The sequence below is a fragment of the Ambystoma mexicanum genome, chromosome 5p (assembly GCF_040938575.1).
Source record: "Ambystoma mexicanum isolate Mex_15411 chromosome 5p, UKY_AmexF1_1, whole genome shotgun sequence".
NCBI classification, from domain to species: domain Eukaryota; kingdom Metazoa; phylum Chordata; class Amphibia; order Caudata; family Ambystomatidae; genus Ambystoma; species Ambystoma mexicanum.
In genome coordinates, this window is record NC_090930.1 from 581,181,503 (window position 1) to 581,204,138 (window position 22,636).

A 22,636-nucleotide genomic window follows, 5' to 3' on the forward strand; every position below is an offset into this window, starting at 1 on the left:
AGTGCTATAATTATCTCGGAATATGTTTGCATTCCATCAGTGCCATGCTTGTGATGATAATGCTAAGGGCCGAATTAAAATTGTGCTAGTGCCATGGAAATTAGCACCGGAGCACAAAATTGCTCCAGTGCAAAAAACATGATTTAAATGCTTATCCTATAGCTAGTCATTTACCGTATTTGTGTTTCAACTAGGTCAATTGTGCCCTAGTTGTATTTGCACGTGCACCAGTGCAACACACACAGACCATTGCAACATAGTTTTCTGTAATCATTTGCTTGCTGATTTATTTAGGATTTGTGCAATTAGTTTGTTACATGCAAAACAATGATTTGGAAAAAAAAGAGCTAGAGATAAAAAAAAAAAGATAGAGTTTTAGTAGATTATAGATGAAGGGAAAGAGAGAATTCGATTACATGGGTTTAGGGTATGCAACCAAAGTTTACAATCCAATTTTCAAAAAGTACATTGACTATTCTAAGGTTGATGACTTCAGATGGTAAAGTACATACCCCATCAAGTCTACTGAGGAAAGCTTGTGGAAGAGCAATGTCTTTAGAACAGAATTGTATATGGTTTCCTCTTTGCTTCAACTATAGAGGCAAACCGTTCCACAGTGTTCAGCCCTTCTTGGGTCTTCACTACACAATCTGTGGCCCAGTGCAATTGTCATTGTGCATGGCAGTAGAAGTAGTGCAGATATTGCTGAAGTGCAACTATGTATTCTTTTACTGCATTTGTGCACCATACCAGTGTATGACACTATGCTCATACTGTGTTATAATAGCACCCCTGGTCCAGAAATGAACTGAAAGAATACGATTGTTACTGTAAGGCCATTGTTTCCCTAGTAGTGTACTGTACAACATTGACATTACAGTGGTAGAGTTTCAGTAATGAGGCATCAGTTGGCAGATGGCTTCCAAAGTGTTTTTCTTTTGGATTGGAATTGTTGCAGTGCATGTGGCATCCAAATAACAAAAGGTGGGGACCCCTACATGGGCATCTGAGGTAAGGTCAATATATACTAAACAGTGCATGTGGCAGGCATACTGGCAAGTAGTGCAGACAATGTCCAATTACTGCTCAGTGGGTAACACTGAATACTTCAATTGGTTCCAGTGGAAGGACGTCATCATTCTTGAACTATTCTCATGCATTTTCAATTTGAAAAACAGTCTAACACTGTTATTGTAGTAATTGGAGGCTGTGAATAATGTATTGGGTTGTCCAGTGCAGAGGCCATTGTGCAATTGTTCACCAATGATAAAGGATCACTATTGGGTTTCTTAAGCATAAGGGCCATAGTGGTAATTTTGCTCTAGGTAAGCAAAATGTTAATTTCCGTTACATAGTGTAGTAAGTGCTGGGGCTAGTGCTATAACCTTTAATACTATTGGTTGAGCAGAGGAGTGGAATAGCCTATGAAATATTCATCCTCCTTAATCGGTTTGTCAAAGCTAATTCAGAAATTGGTACGAACATAGTGAATGATATCCTGTCAGAAATGGCTCTATTAGAGCATTTTGATTTGCATTCATATTGCATCTAGTGGGGTCCAAATGTATCCTTGCAGCAAGGCACGAAATGGGTGCTTCTTTCTCCTGAGTGCAACGGTTTGGGAGTTCAACGTCCATGTGAACTGTCCTATGGCCTTATTTATTCTCCAAGGTAAAGCAAACGACCTCACTGTTCCTGTATTATCAACACACAGGACAATGGTAATGTTGGTGATTTGAACAGAACTTCTAAGCAAATTAGTTAGAATGTTGATAGCAAATGACCATGGTAGCATTATAGTACTGAAAGTATTCTTTGCAGGCCCAAAACCATAATTACAGTAATCACCCTTACAATAGCTCTACTAACACATCTGATTGTACAACTGTTGTAAAGGACTGTTGTTTTTGCGCCTTGAAACACTTGTGTATAGGCGCGTTACAAATGCCATATCATATCATATCAGGTTCAACGCTGCCAGGGGGGAGGAGGGTCACACATCCCAGATGTGCAAGTATCATAGTGATGTCGAGAGCGACGTGGTAGGTGACATCAGGGATGGGGATGTCATTGAACACAGCGCTGCTTTCATAAGGGGACACAGAAGTAAGCGCAGTGTGGGAAGTCCCATGGTGGAACACAGTGAAGGGTGGGTGCTTTGAGTGCAATAAACGGTAGTTGAATAGCAAGGGCACCGAATGCGGCTGCAAGGGCCCTTAGGCGATAACGTGGTAGGGGGGCTTTTGAGCAATATTTGAACAATCGAGAAGCCATTTCCGTGTAGGCCCACTTTAGGAAAGAATTTCTTGCAGATCGCTCATAATGAAAGAGATGCCTGTGTGTGACAAGCACTATGTATTTCTTGAACATTCAGAAGAAAGAGTATGCAGAAATGTAACATGGTTGAAGTTTCCCAGGAGAATGCTTCCCCATTAAATTCACTCTAAGAGATACTTTCGAGGCCACCGAGCTAGGAACCTGGGTGCACAATGAGAATTGGCAAAGAAATAGAAATGAAATATAGTAAATTAAACTCCAGCCACAGTGTGGTATAGTTTGTTCATTCTCTACTTGCCAGCAAGGCATGAGAAGGTAGCTGGGGGGCAGAGTATTGCGGTAGAGGTTATGGAGCGCATGACAAGGAGTCAATCAGCAGAGAGAGGTTTTGGTGTTCCTGGGATGCAACATTGTACAGTGTCCTCGCTGATGTCCGAAGGGGCACATCATTCGTCATACTCAGTGTTAATGTCTTGCCCCTTGCCATCTTAAGCCATTTATGTATATTGGGCATTGCCAACCAATGGCAAGCAAGTGTCTTTGACCGATCAGCGCAACCACATAATTGAGGGGTGGTGTGGGAAGTTTTGTGATGTCACGGAGGGTGTTAATGTTATTTTCTGCCACAAAAATGTTCTACCCAATCAGGGTAACTTAACATATACATGCATATAGGGGACTGACGGAGTTCCACCAATCAGCTCCTGTGACCTGCCACAAAAATGTAACTAAAATGTTGTCTGATAATTTTGTAATTTGGGTATTAAAATGTTTAGCCGCAGTGGATGGTGTTGACAGCTCATTTCATTTAGCTCAGTTGCACAGGGCTGCCTGAACCATGCTCCCAAGCTGTTTGGGTCCAATACATTTGTGTTACTTCTTGCTTGCTGTATGCTCCTTTTTGGATAGTTTTTTTGTCCCTGTGATTACTTTTACTGGAGGTACCCAGGTACACTGTGGAGCCCCCAGTGAGATCCTCAATTCCCTTGGTGAACTGAGGATATTCATGATGCACTCCTGGGGGAACGGGACAGACGGGCTGAGACCAGACCAAAAATCACAAATGAGGAGACCCAGTAGAGGCCGAGTTCACAAAGGTCTGGCTGGTCCCAACTGCTAACTGCGCTCAAAGCGAGGTGCAGTCCATGGGGGAAGACTCAGCATCGAGGGACTCAAGCATCTCTAGTGCACATCAGTGTACCCTTACATGAATGCACAGCGCCGTGCATACGCGCACGTGGCAGGGATTTTTATAGTGAATAGGACGCATCCTACAGGGGTGAGGAAGAATGGTCATAGTAGTCGTAGTTATTGGCTCCACCCATCTGATAGGGAGAGGGTGTGTGCTGGCATATCTGCAGTAGAACAGATGAGTGTGTAGACAGTCTCAGGATTCCATTAGATGGGAGTGGTGCATAGTGCAGGCAATGGTATAGTTGCTTCATTTTTTATGGGCATTGTGAGACAAGAGTATTGAGGTAAGTGCTGCTTTATTGTTGAGGACCACACACAGTAGATTAGAATTATTGTGGTATAACATGTTGGCCAGGGTGAAAGGGCTGGCGCAAGAGTATTACTGTAAATTGTAGTGCTCATTGGTTGTTGAAGTAGCTTAGTGGCCCGAGGACGAGGAGGCGGGACAAGTAGCTCTATATTCAAAATAGATAAACTGGTAGTTAGAATTGTGTGGGACTGTGGGTAGGGCAATTAAATTTGATAAGAAGGATTTCGAGAGGGCCATTGAGTGTTGTTTTGGTGTGATTGAATGGAAGGTGTGAATGTGTGAGGGGAGGAGAATTTTCAGAGAGGCATAATGGAGTGTGTATTCATTATGTTTTGTTAAATAAGTGAATAATAAGTGATTGGCTAAATAAGTGAATAATAAGTGATTGGCTTTTTATTTATTTATTTATTTATTTTTGCATGTATAGCAGCACACTAAACTATGAGGCATCAAGGCGCTAGTTACCGTGACAAGACAGATACAGTTCCAAGACAGTGGCAAATTCCACATTTACACAAAGGATGCAAGTTACATAGTTTCAAGACAGTGACAAGTTGTGCAATTGCACAAGGTTGCCCCATTTAATAGGTCCATACTAAAGCACAGTAGCTGTGGAGGATCACAGTAAAGCAAGAATGAGGAACAGGTGGGCTTCGGTGTGAAGATTTTATACACGTGAAGAGGGATCTAGCGGTCATTGCATTATGTATCACATAGCGTTGATCAGGGAGGTCCAGCGGAAGGTAGCCAGCATCCTGCGCAACTTCAGCGCACACCACTGCACCATTTGCCTACGCAGGCATATGATATGATGTGATATGGCATTTATAACATGCCTATATACAAGTGTTTCAAGGCGTGATGCGGCAAGGGGAGGGGTACAGAGGGAACAGAGTGAAGACAGAGACAGCGATCTTACTCGGGCCGGTGACATTGAGATTGCACAAGTGCAGGGGTGGGGGGGGTGGGGAGAAGTGTGGGGGCAGGGGGTAGGGGCAGTGCAGTACATTATTTATTTGTTTTATTGTGTATTATAGTACAATTGTAATTTTAACACAAAACTGCCATAAAAAAATCATCACAATTCATCATTACATGCTTAAATAAAAAGACAATATTATTAAGCAATCAGTTGTCCTAATAACATGAACTTTAACCTGCAACTTCATTAAGTTAAAAATCCACTGCACATGCCTTTAAAAGCTTGAAAATACGAATTGATAAACACAGTTCAGTAGAATTTAAAATCCTCCCCCACAACTGTTTTTCTGTAGGAATAAAATTCAAGGATAACGTTTGAGCCCTCAAAATCCCCAGGCTGGGACATTGTACACACAAGTGTTTTAGAGTCTCTACTTCCTTGTGACAATGTTGGCAGAGTCTCTGGTCCCTAGGGACATTCCTTTGTCGACCCAAAACCTCTTGCGTTGCCACTAAATGTAATCTGAGTCTTAGAATTTGGGACCTAAAGTACCTTGGTGGGTGCTTTTTCAAGTATGGAGAAACAGTGTTGAAATGTTTAATTACCCAGACAAAATGCATACTTGCAAACATCTGCAGCTTCTCCCAGTCAATCATGGTCTGAATGGGGAGCTGTCCTAGTTCATAAAGTATTCCCTCTAATGGGACTAACTGGGGTAGATGCAGGAGCCATTGCCAAATTAGACCTTCCAATTTAGGCCAGTCAATTCGCACACTCCTTGTTTGGGCTCCATATATTACTTTTGGCACCATTTGTTGCTTATACAATTTGAAAACTGCAAGGATCGAGAATCTCCCAAATTTGGCATCAAAGAGCCGCAACTTAACAAGTGCTCCCAGGAAATTACAAAACAGTGGGTCCACAAATATGCACTGTACACTTGATATAATAATAGAGACAATTTCAATCTTTAAAATGGAACACTTTTAATGTATCCTAATACAACAACAAAAAAAAAATTGAGATTCACATAATACTGGAAATTCCTCGAGCACGTGAGATTCTCGTGATACTGAAAATGCCACTCCCAGAATCTCACATGTTTGAGAAATTTCCAGTATTATGTGAATCTCAAATATTTGATTTTGTATTGGCACACATTAAAAGTGTTCCATTTTGAAGATTGATATTGTCTCTATTATTATATCCAGTGTACAGCATGTATATGTGCAACCACAGTTTTATTATTTCAAGTGTCATTGGTTGGGGTAACCTTTCAGTTCCATGTCAATCACAGCTGTCTTACTTAGTTTATTTTGATAAAAATATGAAAATACTGCAATACATTTTTGGTCTTAGCGCACTCACAATCTAGTTTCCCGGCAATTTATACACTTACTCCCAGGAAATTAGCCTTAAAATTCACCAAAAGATCAGGACCATCCATATTATCATAAACAGGCATCCCTAAATATGTAAACTTACTAACAACCTCAAGGCTTCCAGTTTTTGATTTCCAGGGAGTCATTTCACATATTTTCCTGCCTCCTTCTAACACTAATACCTTAGATTTTGTTGTGTTTAGCGACGACTCCAGACTATCTAGGAACTCTTCAACTGCACTCAAGGCTCTTTGCAAACCAATGGCAGTCAAGTCACAAATCACAATATCATCCACATATAGTCATTATTGAATGATCAACTCTCCTAACCTTGGAGGATTTGTTCTGAATTCCTTTAAATGACCAAATATTCCCAATATATAAAAAAAAACTAAAAAGGTCGGGAGGAGCACACACCCCAGGCATAGGCCTCTATTTGCCTCAATCCATGGAGTATATCCTCCAAAGGCATCAAGCCTAACTCTAATTTTTGTACCCACGTGCATTGCCTCAAGTATACCCACCAAAGGGGGTGGGCAGCCTCTTTCATGCATTTATATCCATAGCAAGGCCCTGTTTACATTATCAAAGGCCTTGCTAATATCCAGAAAAGCCAAATACAACGGTCTAGCTAGGGCTTTTGCATGCTGTGCAAGCAGGTCCAACACAAAGCTGTTTAAAGCCGTACCCATACTTGGTCAGAAGCCTGTCTGATAGGGATCCAGAGAGTGAGACTCACGCACCCAATGTTGGAGATCTTTGAGCATCATTTCGGCAACAATTTTGCTTGATGTGTCCAAACGTCATATAGGCCTATAAAACAAAGGAGACAACCTATTACCACCTTTAAAAATTAGAATTATGATGGCTGCAGACCAAGTTCCAGGGAACACTTTATTAGCAAGAATACTTGCAAATAAATCTGAAAATAATTTTGATATCCTCCAAATCCCACTTAAGTGTGAAACCAGATATTATATGAATAGGCCTTGTATGTTATCATTAGAAATCCATTATTCAATTAGTGAATCATTAGTAATTAGTGACTCATTTAGGGATTCATTTATCCATCATTCATTCTGATTAGTAGTGACATTAGACTATACATATTATTCAGCCATTTAGTTTGTTAGAGAAAGAGGTGTGTTATTTTAAGTGTCTTGTAGAACACTTATTTAGACATATGTTATTATTTATGCATTGTAAAGACATGCATGAGTGTGCACTTAGAAGTATGCATTGAGCTATGGTATAGCGCTTGGGTTTGAGAGAGAGAATGAGTAAACGCTAGATAGCATGAAGCTGGCTCCTAAGGCATTCTGAAGCCATTAAGACACACAGAAGAGCAGCTCCACATTGGGTTCTGCGAAGAATGTTTTGAGTTACATTAGACAGGAATGCGTAAACAGTTTGCTTGGCAGAGACAGATAAGAGCTCGACTTTTGCCTTATTAGAGAAGAGAAGCTGGCTTTATCAGGCCCTGGGTTCGCAGACAGACAAGAAGGTGGGGGCATGCAGCAGAGAGTGAGGAGCTTTAGACAGACATTCACAGAGAAAGGGATTTTTAGCTTGCTAACTGAATGCAGTGAAGGAGAGAAATGGAGGATGGTGTTTCGTAACACAGAGAGCATGTACAAGATATGATGTACAAATGTCACAATGACAGAACACGCAGTGGGCCTCATTATGACCCGTGCGGTAACCATGGCACTAGTAGCACCATGGTTGCCGCTGGTATTTTACCGATTCCGCCATGTTGAATGGTGGAATTACCACCCCATTCCAAGGTTGGCGGGGCGGTAATTCCCCATTCACCATTGGCCCTTCCCCATTCCCATTTTTGCCCCCATAGGGCTCAATGGAAATGGGGAAGGCGGTAGTTACGGTACTGCAAATTGCGGTACCGTAATTACCTCCAAGGTCCCTTTGCGGGTCCAATCCTTAACGTCTGGTAAAACCAGCTGTTAAGGTAGGAACCCGCAAAGGGACTTTGTAATGAGGCAGTAAGGGCTTCACAGCGCTGCCACCTTTTACGGCGCTGTTAACCCCTTACTGCCTGGGTCGTAATGAGGCCCAGTGACTGGGAGCAGAACAAGACATGCGTAACAGACTTACAGGCGCTGTTCAGATTTAGAAATGCTGACAGAGAGAGAGAGTGAATCTTAGCTTAGAGAGGATGTAACCATGGAGAAAGAGTGACGTGAATTGACACTATAACTGGAAGCCTGACATTGACACTAGGATAGAGAGGCATTTGGAAGAGAGTTGGCATGAGATTGAGAAGCCTTTGGGAATGAAAGGAAGCAGTGCCATTGAGGGAGAAGCGTTTTGGGTGCAGCAGAATCGGATGGCTTTGGCTGACATGCAGAAGGGGAAGCATTCTGATGAGAGCTGATGCAGATCGATCTAGCAGGGAGACTGGCAGAGCTTTGGCTGGAGAACGGACCACTGAGAGGCCTGTGCAGGGACTGGCTTGTTGCAAGGAAGCTGGAGAAGAGAGAGACGAGATTGGGAAGCTTGCACATGGAAGAGGGGAATATTGCTGAGATGAGGCCTAATTGATCTGAATAAGAGACATGCAATGGGGAATTAGGACAGACACTCACATAGAGCTTTTGGTTTGATAGAAGGGGAAATCAGACAGGGATTGGCTTAGAGAGAGAGAGTGAAGTGTGGTGTGGATTGGAGAGGAATGCTGACACTTGCCAGATGTATTTTGCTATAAGCCTGATAGATCCAGCAGAACTGGATATATTGCTATTAGATTGCTTGCATTAGAAGCCTGTAAGGCTTACAGTCATTGCATTGCATTGTAGATTTGCACCCAGAGCATACAAGGTGCAAATTCTGATTTGGCATTATAGTAGTGTTTGCATCATGCCTTGCTGTGTATGAATAAATGTATTCTATTGTGATAATTGAGACTGATTTATGCGTTGTCATTTGTGTCCATTGTTATGTTATTTCTCTTGTCATTTCTTAGTGTTTGGTTTGTTGTGTATGTTGTATCTTGTGTCTATTCTTAGGGTTATGGTATTAGGGTATGGTTGTGTGTCCATAGCATAGTAACGTAGGAGTAACACAGTGCACAATCGCCATGAGATACAAGAGCAGAGTGGGCATAGTGGTCCACACCCCCGAGGTAGATTTGGAGACTAGCAAGTGGTTGCCCATGTGGGGCTAGACCAAAGGTAATTTTGTTTTTCAGACTAACATAAGTGCCCCCTTCTACCCGGCCTGCTATAATACAGGAGGCCAGCTGTGCCCCAATTTCATATAAAGATCAGTAAAATGCTTGAAACTAGTTCCCTCCCGAATTGAATGGGACTGCAGGAAACAATTTCTACCTTGAGGCTTAATTAACTGCTAAAATCTGCCCGAGTTATTCCCTGACATACAGATCAAAATTGTTTCGGCATCATTAATGTAAAACACAAATTGCCTCCCCTTCGTCAAATTTCTACAGCCTTGTCTTGTCCTACGGATCTCCTCTTTATAGCCAACTGGACAAACCTTCTTTAACCTCCTCACCTCCCTACACATTTGTTTCTTTTGGGACTCGGTCTCTAGACCAAAGCCGTAGGTGCTGTCCCATGTAAGTGCCCATTTCTTCAAATTTGTATCTGTAGATAGGCTACCCAGAACATCCCATATTGCAGAAGAAAAACCTTCAGGAGAGCATGAAGGCCAACCTCTCCGTGGACAGGCTGGCAATCTCCTCATCGAAGGCCCTTGCCAGTTTTGATGCCCATCTAACCTCGCAATTTCTAGGATTTATTTCTAATGCAAGGTGCCTGTTGCTCTCCTCCTTTTTGGGGGGCAGAATAATGTTATACACCAATAGAGACTGGTCACTCAAATCCTAGGGTTTTACTGCCAGGGCTCCCCCCTCAGTGCCAAATCAGAAGAAACAAACACAGTCTAGTATTGTTTTCCATGGCCCATTCTGCCATGTAAAATTAGGGGGGATATCACCCTGAATGTTTCCATTCACAAATTACATATCCCATGCTTTCAGGCATTGCGCATTAAAATCGCCTAAGACGATCCAAGAGGCACCTTCTTCTGGGAATTCTCCCAGAAGTGTGAAGGAAAGTGCAATCAGGGCCTCCCCTAATTGTTCTTTATCTGGGTTTAGGTTAACATTTACCAGGAGGCCTTTACTATATAAACCATCCACCACCTCCTGCCAAACCAACATGACACAACATATCCGAACTATTCAATTCAATTCTTTGGATTGACACCCCATGGGAGCATTTAATGGCTGTCAGGAGACCACCATAAGGTACTTGTTACCCCGCAAGGCCTTAATGTATAATACTTCAAAGCCCTGAATAATCGGTGGTTCCTGAAGCTGTGATTCTTGCAAACACACTATATAAAAGTACACAAAGAGATCTTGATTATTTAAGATGTCCTTGTAACAACTGGAGTTCCAAGAAACCAATGTGCAGTTAGACCATCATGTATAGTGTGCTTCCCTTCGTTCTTCCACCCACCTATTACTGCAACCTTGGGCCCAACCTCCCTTGGCCATCCTGTATATGCGGGTACCCCCTTGCACTGTATATATACAACAGTTGCACATTAGATGAACCTTGCACCATCTTACCCTTGTCTGGGTAGATTAGAGCCAGTCTCGAAATTATTGAGGGTTCTGCATCAATAACTTCAAAACCCAAAGTTAGAAAATGCTCTTTTGCTGCCATAATGACCTCTTTGGTGATATATGACCTCAAATGTAGTTTTACTGTGTCCATGGATTCCTCATGTACAAACTCCACAGTCATAATATTGACCGTGGCTACACGTCTTACATTTGGAATTTCATGCATCAGGCAAAGAGTGCAGTGCCTTTTGAGAGGATATCTGTTGGAGCTCTCAAATAGCCGGCTTAAGTAAATACACAACTGTTAATTTACCACCATATCTTTTTTTGGGGGCAATTTGTGTTGTGGAGATTCCCTAGCATCAAATCACAACCCAGTGGGAGCCTGTCCACGATCAGAGAAAGTATCAATTCTTAAATGATGTCTCTTTGGTTGACCAGAGCATGTTTCCTCCAACGTTTACGAAGGATGTACCGGCATGTCCAGCTGGTGCTTTCTAGGGAAATAAGCCCCCGCTGGATCCTTCACTACAACTGGTTTCGAGAACATTGTGTAGAATTTTTCCTTTGAGGCCCCCCCTCCTGGCTACAAAATCGGTGGGGCCTTACATAATGAGTTTGAATGTATCAGCCCCACCAGTGATACGACTCCCCTCTGCCTAAATGAGCAACATTTCCCTGCCCCTTGACCAGAAGGATTATCTGTTTTTGCAAGCTCTACAGAATCTTCCCTTTCCAATAGACCTGGAATTCTTCATCTACTGGATAAACTGAAATATTACTCAATCAAAAGAAGGGCTGTCCTCATCCTGATCCTTTACCAGGGGCACTACCCCCCAGGAGAGGCTTGCACCTTAGACACATTTTTAGTGCCCTTCCCTATATTTGATTTGAAGAAGTATCTTTTATTATCCAACATGGTCCTATCCACTTATTTGCTTGTCCACCTCTATTCTTAGTTTTCCAAAGAATTTTCTTGAGCCCTTATTATTTTGTTTTGGGGGTGATTTATTTTGTTTTTATTTTTTCCCTAAAGGATACACTTTATTCCTTCTTGCAGTGGACAAGGTCAAAGACCCTATAGGAATAGGGGTAGACAACAGAGAGGGAGCTACCGTAACAGGCGTACACAGAGAAGAAGAGGGATGAACAATCAATATTTTTCAGGCCCACCGCCACAACAACAACAATCCTCCACATCCACGGTTTCTTTTTTGGACGAGCGAGAGGATGTGAACCAATGGGGAACAGAAGAACGCAGAACTCGCAGCAATCACCCTTATTAGTTAATCTATCCTGTTATAGTCCGAGTGCAGTCGAAAGTAAAGTTTTGAACCATGGGTTGGGTTTTGTTCCCACCACACATTACAATAAATTTCAGACGAGGATTGAGATAGAACAGTTGCTCCGGAAGATTCACCTGAAACAGTATTTTATGGACAAAGAGTTCGATAAAACTGTGAATGAAAGTGGATTAAAGAAAATATCTAATTTCGATCCTCCTGTAGCAAGTTACACCCCAGAGGCCATAGTTTTTGCCAAAAGAGTATGGCATGACCTTAGCTGTCTGGAGAAAGAACATATTCCTCACAAATTTCAAAATTTAAGTAATGTTGAAAAGAGAGCTATAACATCTCTGGCTAAGAATCAAAGTATTATTATACGCAAAGCAGACAAAGGAGGGGCAGTGGTGATTCAAGATAGGGTAGCCTACATTGCTGAATGTGAGCGACAACTCAGTGATAGTTCTTACTACCGCAGCTTAACTGAGGACCCCACAGATAAACTATCCGTCCTCATCAGAGAAAAAGTTGATAAAGCTTTGTCGAGAGAATGGATCTGTAAGCAGGAATATGATTATCTTATAGTGTCCAGACCTTCGGTTCCAAAGTTTTATACTTTGCCTAAAATTCATAAATCTTTGCTCAATCCACCAGGCCGTCCAATTGTTTCTGGAACAGGGTCATTGTTGGAACCACTAGCAAAATTTGCTGACAAATTTTTGAAACCGTTTGTCCTTAATATGTTTTCTTACCTACAAGACACTACCGATGTTTTAAACAGTGTTGAACATATGAACTTTGATCCTAAAAACCAATTGTTAGTTAGCCTAGATGTTGTTGCTTTATATACGTGCATTCCCCAACAAGACACACTTGAAGTATTGGAGAATGTATTACTTACTAAAAGAAGTTCAGGGGTCACACCCAACAGTTTTATTCTGTGGTGTGCAGAAATGGCTCTAACAGAGAGTTATTTCATGTTTAACAATGAATTATACCATCAAATACATGGCACGGCCATGGGCTCCCCTGTGGCACCCACGGCGGCTAATTTATACGTGGAGAATTTCGAAATAGAACATATCTATCAAACAACCAATCCCTACTTTTCGAATATTTCCTTATGGCGGAGATTTATCGATGACATATTGATAATATGGGATGGCACGGTGAGTTCATTTTTGGAGTTTTTTGAATGGATCAATCAACTGAATCGATATTTAAAGTTTACTTGCACACAGAGTTCAGAGAAAATTGATTTTTTAGATATAACGATCTGGGTTGATGAAACACAGAACAAATTGCAAGTTAAACCATTTCACAAGACTACAGATAAGAATGCCTTGTTAAGTTTTAACAGCTTCCACCCAAGACATACGCGAGAAAATCTACCATTTGGACAGTTCATTCGGCTGAAAAGGAACAGCACGCTGAATTCGACTTTTCATATAGAAGCTGAACAATTGAAATTGAAATTGATGAATAGGGATTACCCCAAAAAAATAGTCAAAAGAGCATACAAAAGATCCATCAATAACCATTGTGAGGCCCTATTAGAATATCGTCCCAAAAAACAGAATAGAAATGATATTGTGTTTGTGAGTACCTATAACGAAAGAACAAATGAGGTCATTAAGATTATCAAAAAGAATTGGCACGTACTTGCAGGGGGAGAAAGTCCTTTGGAAAGTCCACTATGTGCGTATAAGAGAGCACCTAATTTGAAAGAATTAATAACCAGAAATGATATCTCTCAAAAACCCAAAGAACAAATTAGTATCACACAATCATGGGGTCTACCCACATTAGTAGGGCATGCCCCTTGTGGTAAATGTGTTAATTGTAAATTTACCAGCAGAACGAGAGAGGTAGATTTGGGACTTCCTCAAGTGTGGAATCAAACGGCATTCACCAATTGTAATTCAACTCATGTGATATATGCAGTATGGTGTCCATGCCATAAGATTTATATTGGCATGACTGAACGTAAAGTGACTACACGTATAGGGGAACATAGGAGTTGCATTCGCAACCACAACACAGCAGCCCCAATGGTAAACCACTTCTCTATTATGAACCATGATGCAGATGAATTGAAATGGACAGTCTTGTGGAAATTAAACAGAACAAGCAACCCTGATGCAGATGTAAGGAAATTACAGTATAAAGAACAATGGTTGATTGTTCTTACAGATTCAGTTACTAAAGGACTCAATGAATTTGAGAATTGGAAACACTGATTGTGGTACCCTGACCCATTCAATATTGTGATTCTTGGATGTGTCATTATGCGTTGCGACGACAACTTCAGATAACAACATATACTGGGTTCTGTTCTGGTCCTGTGTTCTGTGGTACTTATGTCCACTGGCATACCCATAAGGATACGTGGTATATATATATATATACTAGTCACCTAGCTTGAAGCGTACCTTATAAAAATGCATGATCGTGATGAATCGGGACAGGGAGGTATTCAGAAGTTGAAGTTAACAAAGCTTGAGATAAGTGCCAGCGAAGGAACAATTGAAACAGGCAGTGGCGTACGGGACTATGTCACGTGACATTTAGCGTTGTGGTTAATACTCTTAGTGATATGCATGAGTGCTCGAGTATACAGTGGCTGCACTTACTGTCCAGGAATCGACTTGCGGATTGGGCCGTCCTGAGTGTCGGTGGTTGTGATGACGTTTGCTACGGGTCACGTTGGTGTTGTAAGCACCGTACGTCCGTGGTCAGACGTGGAACACGTGACGCGCGAGACGAGAGAATCTAGATGTCACGAGATGTCCTGTTAGACACGTGACACTGCTAGTGTTCACGTGACTAGGGGGAACAAAATTTAAACAATGTTCCAGGAGCAACATAGTGTGCTACATTGAAGCGGGATAACGACAGGATTGATACAGGCTACAGAGAACGTAAGTCTACTTCATACCGTTCAGGTATGAGCAGGACAGAAAGAAATAGTAAGCGTGCTACTGACGCGTAGAGAGGACGCTGAAGGGTCTGATTTTTCGTTTGTATACTTTAATCTTCAATTATAGGACTCTTCTTGTGGCGTAACACAGGACGACATGAGTGGAGCGTTATTGGTGCTTTGCGGAAGTTTGATCCCATATGCGGCATTAAGAGAGCTGGTTTCGAGCACATAGGAATCAGTTTCTAAGGAGAGCTGTTCCGTACAGACATCAGGTAATGACATCGTCTTGCGTTTTGCACATGGTGTGAGGCAATTGTACACTTTATTATGGGCCTCACAGAGAGAGTTATGAGCGACGCTGTCACACACGTTGACAATACAACTTTGGTCACTGATGAGTAGTAACAGTAGTCAACACAGTCTCAGGTTGTTGCACCACAGGGAAATTGACTAACAGCGTTGTCCTGGGTAGCCTTCGGGTTGACACCAGGAAACATGAAGAGAAAACCATTTTTGATATGTTGATTGTTTCGGTAATAGCATGTAAGTTTTACTCAGGATCCACACCGATCGAGCGTTTTGTTTTTCGTGTTTTTCAGGAATTGAGTAGTCCGGCATAATTGTTGGGGCTCTCCCCTTAAGTAACCGTTGTCGAGTGACTTTGTGAAAGCACAATACGGTAAGCCTTAATTCAGTAAACTTAGGTACTGTCTAAGTTGACCAACAGCAAAAAAAACTGTACATTACTGACTGTTGTTTTTTGGTTTTCCCCTCTTTCTTGTTTTGTGTGTCCCCAGGTCAAGAATCATATATTGTAGTGTCAGTTATAGCTTGTGAACATCTTTTAGAGTGATGAGTTGGGCAGTATCGAACCAACTAAAAAAGAAGTGAGATGGTTGAAGGGTACAGATGGTCCCCCTGATGAAGTTCTTTAACATTGTGTTGAACAGTATTGTTGAACGAAACATGTTGGGCAATTATAGTATTGTGATTTTGTGATGATATAGTATAAATAATAGAAATTTAGTTTGACTTCACCCCCGGGTAGCACTTGTTGGGGTAGAACTATATTGAATCAATGTTAGATGTGACGAGTGGTCTCCTTTAATAATCAGGAACCAGTAAGCTACCGACCATTGTGTGTCTAGAGACAGAGTGTTCTCCTTCAAAATACTATACAGGATTCAGCTTTGTATAGGTAGGATGTCACGGGGTTAAGCACAACAGAGGTTGTTTTATGTATGGTAATGGTTTTTATGAGACATTTTTGTATTAGGTTTTTAGGAATTTTTGTATTTTTAGTAAATGTGTTTTATAAATTGTGATAAAAATATGTGATGTTTATCTAAATAAAATTGTGATATATAAATGATGTGTTGACTTAGTACCTATTTGTTACAAGTACTAGGTAATTCTGGCCTGGGGGGCACCCGAAGGGGTAACCAGTGACGTGAAGTGATCTCTTGTTGTAGGATTGTCCTCCATTGTTGTGTGAGGGGCCTGGTCATCACGTCGTTAAATAGGCTCCACGTCTCTAGAAGGTTGTTGTGTGTTAAGTAAATACACAACTGTTAATTTACCACCATATCTTTTTGGGGGGCAATTTGTGTCGTGGAGATTCCCTAGCATCAAATCACAACCCAGTGGGAGCCTGTCCACGATCAGAGAAAGTATCAATTCTTAAATGATGTCTCTTTGGTTGACCAGAGCATGTTTCCTCCAACGTTTACGAAGGATGTACCGGCATGTCCAGCTGGTGCTTTCTAGGGAAATAAGCCCCCGCTGGATCCTTCACTACAACTGGTTTCGAGAACATTGTGTAGAATTTTTCCTTTGAGGCCCCCCCTCCTGGCTACAAAATCGGTGGGGCCTTACATAATGAGTTTGAATGTATCAGCCCCACCAGTGATACGACTCCCCTCTGCCTAAATAAGCAACATATCCCTGCCCCTTGACCAGAAGGATTATCTGTTTTTGCAAGCTCTACAGAATCTTCCCTTTCCAATAGACCTGGAATTCTTCATCTACTGGATAAACTGAAATATTACTCAATCAAAAGAAGGGCTGTCCTCATCCTTATCCTTTACCAGGGGCACTACCCCCCAGGAGAGGCTTGCACCTTAGACACATTTTTAGTGCCCTTCCCTATATTTGATTTGAAGAAGTATCTTTTATTATCCAACATGGTCCTATCCACTTATTTGCTTGTCCACCTCTATTCTTAGTTTTCCAAAGAATTTTCTTGAGCCCTTATTATTTTGTTTTGGGGGTGATTTATTTTGTTTTTATTTTTTCCCTAAAGGATAGACTTTATTCCTTCTTGCAGAGCCAGAATGATCACTGTTCTCCTGCTGGTTCCGCTTGGGACTGCTACTTGTTATATTGTTCCCCTGTTCCCGTGCCATACCTAACAAGCACACTGATGTTAAGGGGTCCACGGCCACCTCTACATTTAAATTGGGACTAACAACTTCTACCGGTGCTTGCAGGCCTAGGGTAAATACCTTCCCTACTTGCATATCACGCCACTCACCAGGGTTGTCATCAGCAGGCAAATTATCCCTTTTAATAGGTAACGGTAAAGTATTATAAAGTGATACTGCCATCATGTATTCTTCGAAAAGATCAACCTTACACAATAGTTCCTTGACTGATTGTCTTAAATCCCTAATTTCAAAGTTAAGCATTTCGTAGCCTCTGTCCATTGAATCTAAAATTCGAGCCAAGATAGAAAAGGACAGTTTGTCCACTTCTGATGCATGGGCTTCTTGTCCACCCGCCTTAGTCCCATCCCCTAACATATGATCCCTGGGGTCTTCTTTCCCAGCCACATCACCATTGGCACTCTCCCCATCCAATCATAGCCATTTAGAACAGATCTAATAGGAGACTGAACCAGTGGAGCAGGCTCATACGATGAGACTTTCCAAAAATGCTGATGCAGCATTATTTCAGTGACGCCTACAGGATACAGGTGATACAAGAATAACCCATTTGTTGGTTTTAAAATCCAATGATAGATGTATTGCTTGGCCATCTCATGAGAAATTGCTGGTGCCAAGATCGAAACATCTGAAACCAAGTCACCCCTGTGGAGCATAACCCCGGAAACCATTGAGTTAAGATTTCCTCAATATTTGCCAATACCTGAATTATATTTCCCAGGGGAAGCGTGATCCAGGACCTCCTTATCCGACAAGGAATTCCGGCCATTAACCATGGGAGTACCTGGTGACATTGTCTTGCTTACAGGGAGCAGAGACGTACCCGGGGTGGGTTATTGGCTTCTTCATTGTGCCGATGTTCCACCCCTACCTCAACACCATGGGCTCACTGCACCCTCATTTCCCTGTTGAGGCTGAGCAACTTCCCTGAGGCAGCCCTTGCTCATTAGCGTAACTCCCATTATAACTACACCACACCCCTTTTTGTTAAGTGCATAGAACACAACATCCCACAATATCAGTAATCCTTCAAAAGGATAAATGTACACTAAACAATGCTGTATGATCCACAGGGCCACCTAGTCCTTTACTGAAATAACAAAGCTCTCAAATTTCAATTTTAAAAATGTAAAAATTTAAAAATCTAATAATAGGCCAGTGCAGTGGTAAAATCAAAATCAGTCCAACTTAATCGCAAAAAACACCTATGTGTAGGTCCACTAGAAAGGCAGAGTTCAAGGGGAAACAGAAGGTTAATGCAATACAATGGTCCTCCGCTTATGTTACCCCACCAAGGGTAACCCCAAGCCCCTAGACTGAGAAGCTGGCATACGTAATCAATGATAGAAAAGTGCTTATAAACTCTTTGAAGCCCACAGGGACCTTGCAGCCTCTTGATTTGCCGCTCTAGAGGGAAGGTCCTTCAAGGGGGCCGACAATGTGATCAGCTGTCCACTAAAATTAGCACATTTCAAGTCTGCTAATTTTCCTCCGTACTGAACAGCGGATACTAGACAAGTGGGAAGCGTTTGCCTTGGTACTGGTGCCTTGACACTCACAGGGATCTCCAAGGCCGTAGCCCGCAGTCACTCCCCACCGCCGGGCACCAAATGCCCTGGTCCAGTGCTACAAGCACACGCTGTTTTAGTGTAGTCCGGGGATCAAAACTACTTTCACGCCAATAGGGCTCTGGCAAAACTATTCAATAGTCAATAGTCAATCCGGCCAGTCTGCATATTTATGTAGGGTTAAATAATACCAAACAGTCTTACTTCAGGATATAATAACCGGCAGAGGGAACGCGAGCAGCAGGAGCAGGCAGCAGGCACCGGACACGAGACACACTGCTTCACACACTGCGTCATGCTCCGTGCCGGTGTTGCAGTTTTATTGAACCTCCTCTTAGAATCCACCTCCAAGGAATGAGGGAACTAGAAACAGGACTTCAGCTCACTGGTCCTTGCAGCTGCTACACACGGCAAAGTAAGGTTACGATAAGTAAGATGTTTAGAAGCACAACGCTGCTTAGCGCATCAGGGGAGAACCTTCCACCAACTCCACCAGACAGACAGCGTCACAAACCGCTCCGCACTCCTTGCTGGTGTTGCAGTTTTATTGGGCCCCCTCTTAGAAACAGGACTTCACCTCACTGGTCCTTGCAGCTGCTTCACACAGCAAAGTAAGGTTGCAATAAGTAAGAAGTTTAAAAGCAGAACGCTGTTTGGCACATTGGGGGAGAACTTTCCACCAACTCCACCAGACACAATGCTTCACACACCACGCCGCACTCTGCGCCGGTGTTGCAGTTGTATTGGGCTTCTTCTTAGAATCCGCCTCCAAGCAATGAGGGAAATAGAAACAGGACTTCAGCTCACTGGTCCTTGCAGCTGCTTCATTCAGCAAAGTAAGGTTACAATAAGTAAGAAGTTTAGAAGCACAACGCTGATTAGCACATCGGGGGAGAACCTTCCACCAACTCCACCAGACAGACTGCTTCACAATATCTCCTTTGCCTTTTGAGGTAACGTGGACTGAGGGGAAAGTTATATTCTGAAGAGGGGTGCGAAGGTGAACCAGTAGCAACCCAAACAACACAATATCACAGTCCAAAATAAAGTGAATGTCCAATCAAGGTCTCTAAAAATGTAAACAATTAATTAATTAAATACCCCATCTTGGGCATTTACAGATGGTAGAGTCACTGTCGTGGGCCAAACTACATTACATCCAGACCCCACTTGTTGGACATCCTGCCTGCGCCTCTAGCAACAGACACGAGAAAGTAGCCCACTGAGCTTAATTCCAGGGGTGGTAGTATGATACTACCATAAAAGGGATATCTTGTTGAAAACAGGAGCTATTGTGACCTAACCAGTCTCTATGGTCCAAGTGTACTGTGGAGGTAGTTCAAAGTCAGTAGTACCTGGATTCAGTCCTTGGTGGCTGATTCAGTCAGACCCGGGTTCGGTCATTGATGTGAGCTGATCAGGCTCAGTTTGGGCACATAGGATCATAGAGCACTGGCAGAAAGTGGACGTCAAATAGGGGCGAATGTAGGTGCTCTCTGCGGTCAAATGGCAGCTCTTCAAAGATGCAAGTCAGGGCATTTGAAGGCACACTTTGCTGTTTGCCAGGCCGATTCAGGCTTTAGCTGTTGTGAGCAGTCGATGAGTGATGCTCCAGTGGTTCATGGCAGCAGGTGATAGACATCAAAGCGGTGATCTAGGGTGCGTTGATGTTCGATCCATGTGGCTGCAGTTCTAGGGTAGCTGGACTGAGCTGTGGTTGTAGCCCCTGATTAGAGCCAGCAAGTGACTCTCCAGTGATTTGGTTCGGCTACCAGTTTTGAGCAGTCGCTTTGGGCGTAGTAAGTGATGTGCTTCACTAGGACACAATGCATTGTTGCGCTGGTTTAGATGTAAGTATAGTTCAGCTGGTTGGAGGAATGCATAAACCAGCAACTTTCCTCTTGTTCCAGATGAGGCAAACATTGCTCATTGTGGTAGAACAGGGAGGTGGGAGCTTTGATTTTTCCGGCCATCCGGTTGCTCTGAGGTGTCCTTAGAAGACTCAGTGATAGGATGCTTCCATTCAAGGTATGCTCCCCTATATTAGGAGATCCGTGGAAGAGTGGTTGGTCCTTGTCTACAACAATGGACACTCATGATTTGCCCTGCGACTGCTTAGGGGACAGATCTTCCTTCTGTGTTGGATAGCTCCTTCACCTCAGGCTCCGGCCTTTGGAAAGTACAACTTTCCCAAAGGAAGTCGAAATTAGTTCTGCAGGGCGACTCTGCAGCCTTAAAGGATATGAGAGTATCTTAGAGGAATCTGCTCTAGGGGTGAGAGACACCTTCTTTTAAGGGCACAAGTCTCCAGGTGATTAGTCTACTTTATGGGACAAATCCCCGCTCCTTGCCAGAGTGGACATTGCCCTATTGATCTTACACCCAAAGTGCTTTGCTCCACAAGAAATGGGGGGACATGAAAGGCAAAGAGAGATACAGAGAAACAAGATGGTGGAAGGCTTCTTTCAGTGCCCTGAGCCCCCTCCCTATCCTTCTCTTGCCCGCTTCCCTCCGTACTAACAACAAAGACCTTTAGACATGCAGCACCCTAAGAGAGGCTGCTTCCCTTGAATGGGTGTACTCATTTTGGCTCGGGTCAGCTGCCTGCTGTGTGGCTGTCTCTGAGGGAGGGTGTTACCGGTCCTCACAAAGGGGATCAAAGTAAATCTCAGTCCTCTGGTTTCTGTCCTGCAATTTGACAGTATCTGCCAGTCTGACCCAAATACACATTCCCTTCCACAGCAGAGCTCACTCCCAGGAGCTGACATATGTCTGATATGTATTTGGATGTGGTAGACATGATCATACATGATGCCATGCACTATGCCTAAATTCAGGCATTGCTTATTTTTAGAGATTGCCCTGCAACCAGCACAGAGTATTCATGATCATCATAATTTTGGGTGCATAGGAACATATTTTAAATTCTGCCTCTACGCTGCAGGGCCATGGAACGCTCTGCAGCTGTCAAGTGTGCATCTTTGACTTCTGGACCTGATCAGTGCCATGGGTAGAGCAGATGCTGTGACTCAGGATACTGATTCAGCAGTTCACAGATACATACTATGCTTTTCGGCATGAAGCTTACAAAAGAGGAATCTGATCATCAGATTACCCTTTCTGAGATGGAAATACCTGAGTCATTTTATTGTTTAAAACAAACAAAAAATACAAGGCTTTCACACCCTTGGCAAATGGCAATCAATCACAGTAGGAGTGACGTTAAACCACATGAATTAAAGGGGGTCACATTGCTGGATCTCTTTGTAAGTCTTAGGCAGCTGTGAGAAACCAAAGAGTGTCTCACCTGCTAGTCCTCTCGGACTTTTCATCCAGGTGGTCAGGACATGGCCGTTGCTTTTCGATCAAGTTCCTGGGGGTGGACCGGTGTAGGAGGATTACCTGGGTGAGGGGTCTTCGGGGAGTGGGGGTGAGATAGCCAATGGTGAGACATGGTATTCCTCCTTCTTTTGTCCATCTATCCCATCCTATTTTTTAGGATTTACGGAAGTGCAAACTTCCCCCCTTTTTACACAACCACTGGGCTGAGGAAGAGCTTAACTAAGAGTAACCAGAGTAACTCTCTCACATCGTGCTGCACATGTCCGTTAATTGGGTCAGGCAAAGTCAGGCACTTTACCCTAAGCACAAACATCTGAATAAAAGGCCACACCTAACGACACCTACTGGAGCAAGGCAGAACGCGAGAACATGCAGAACT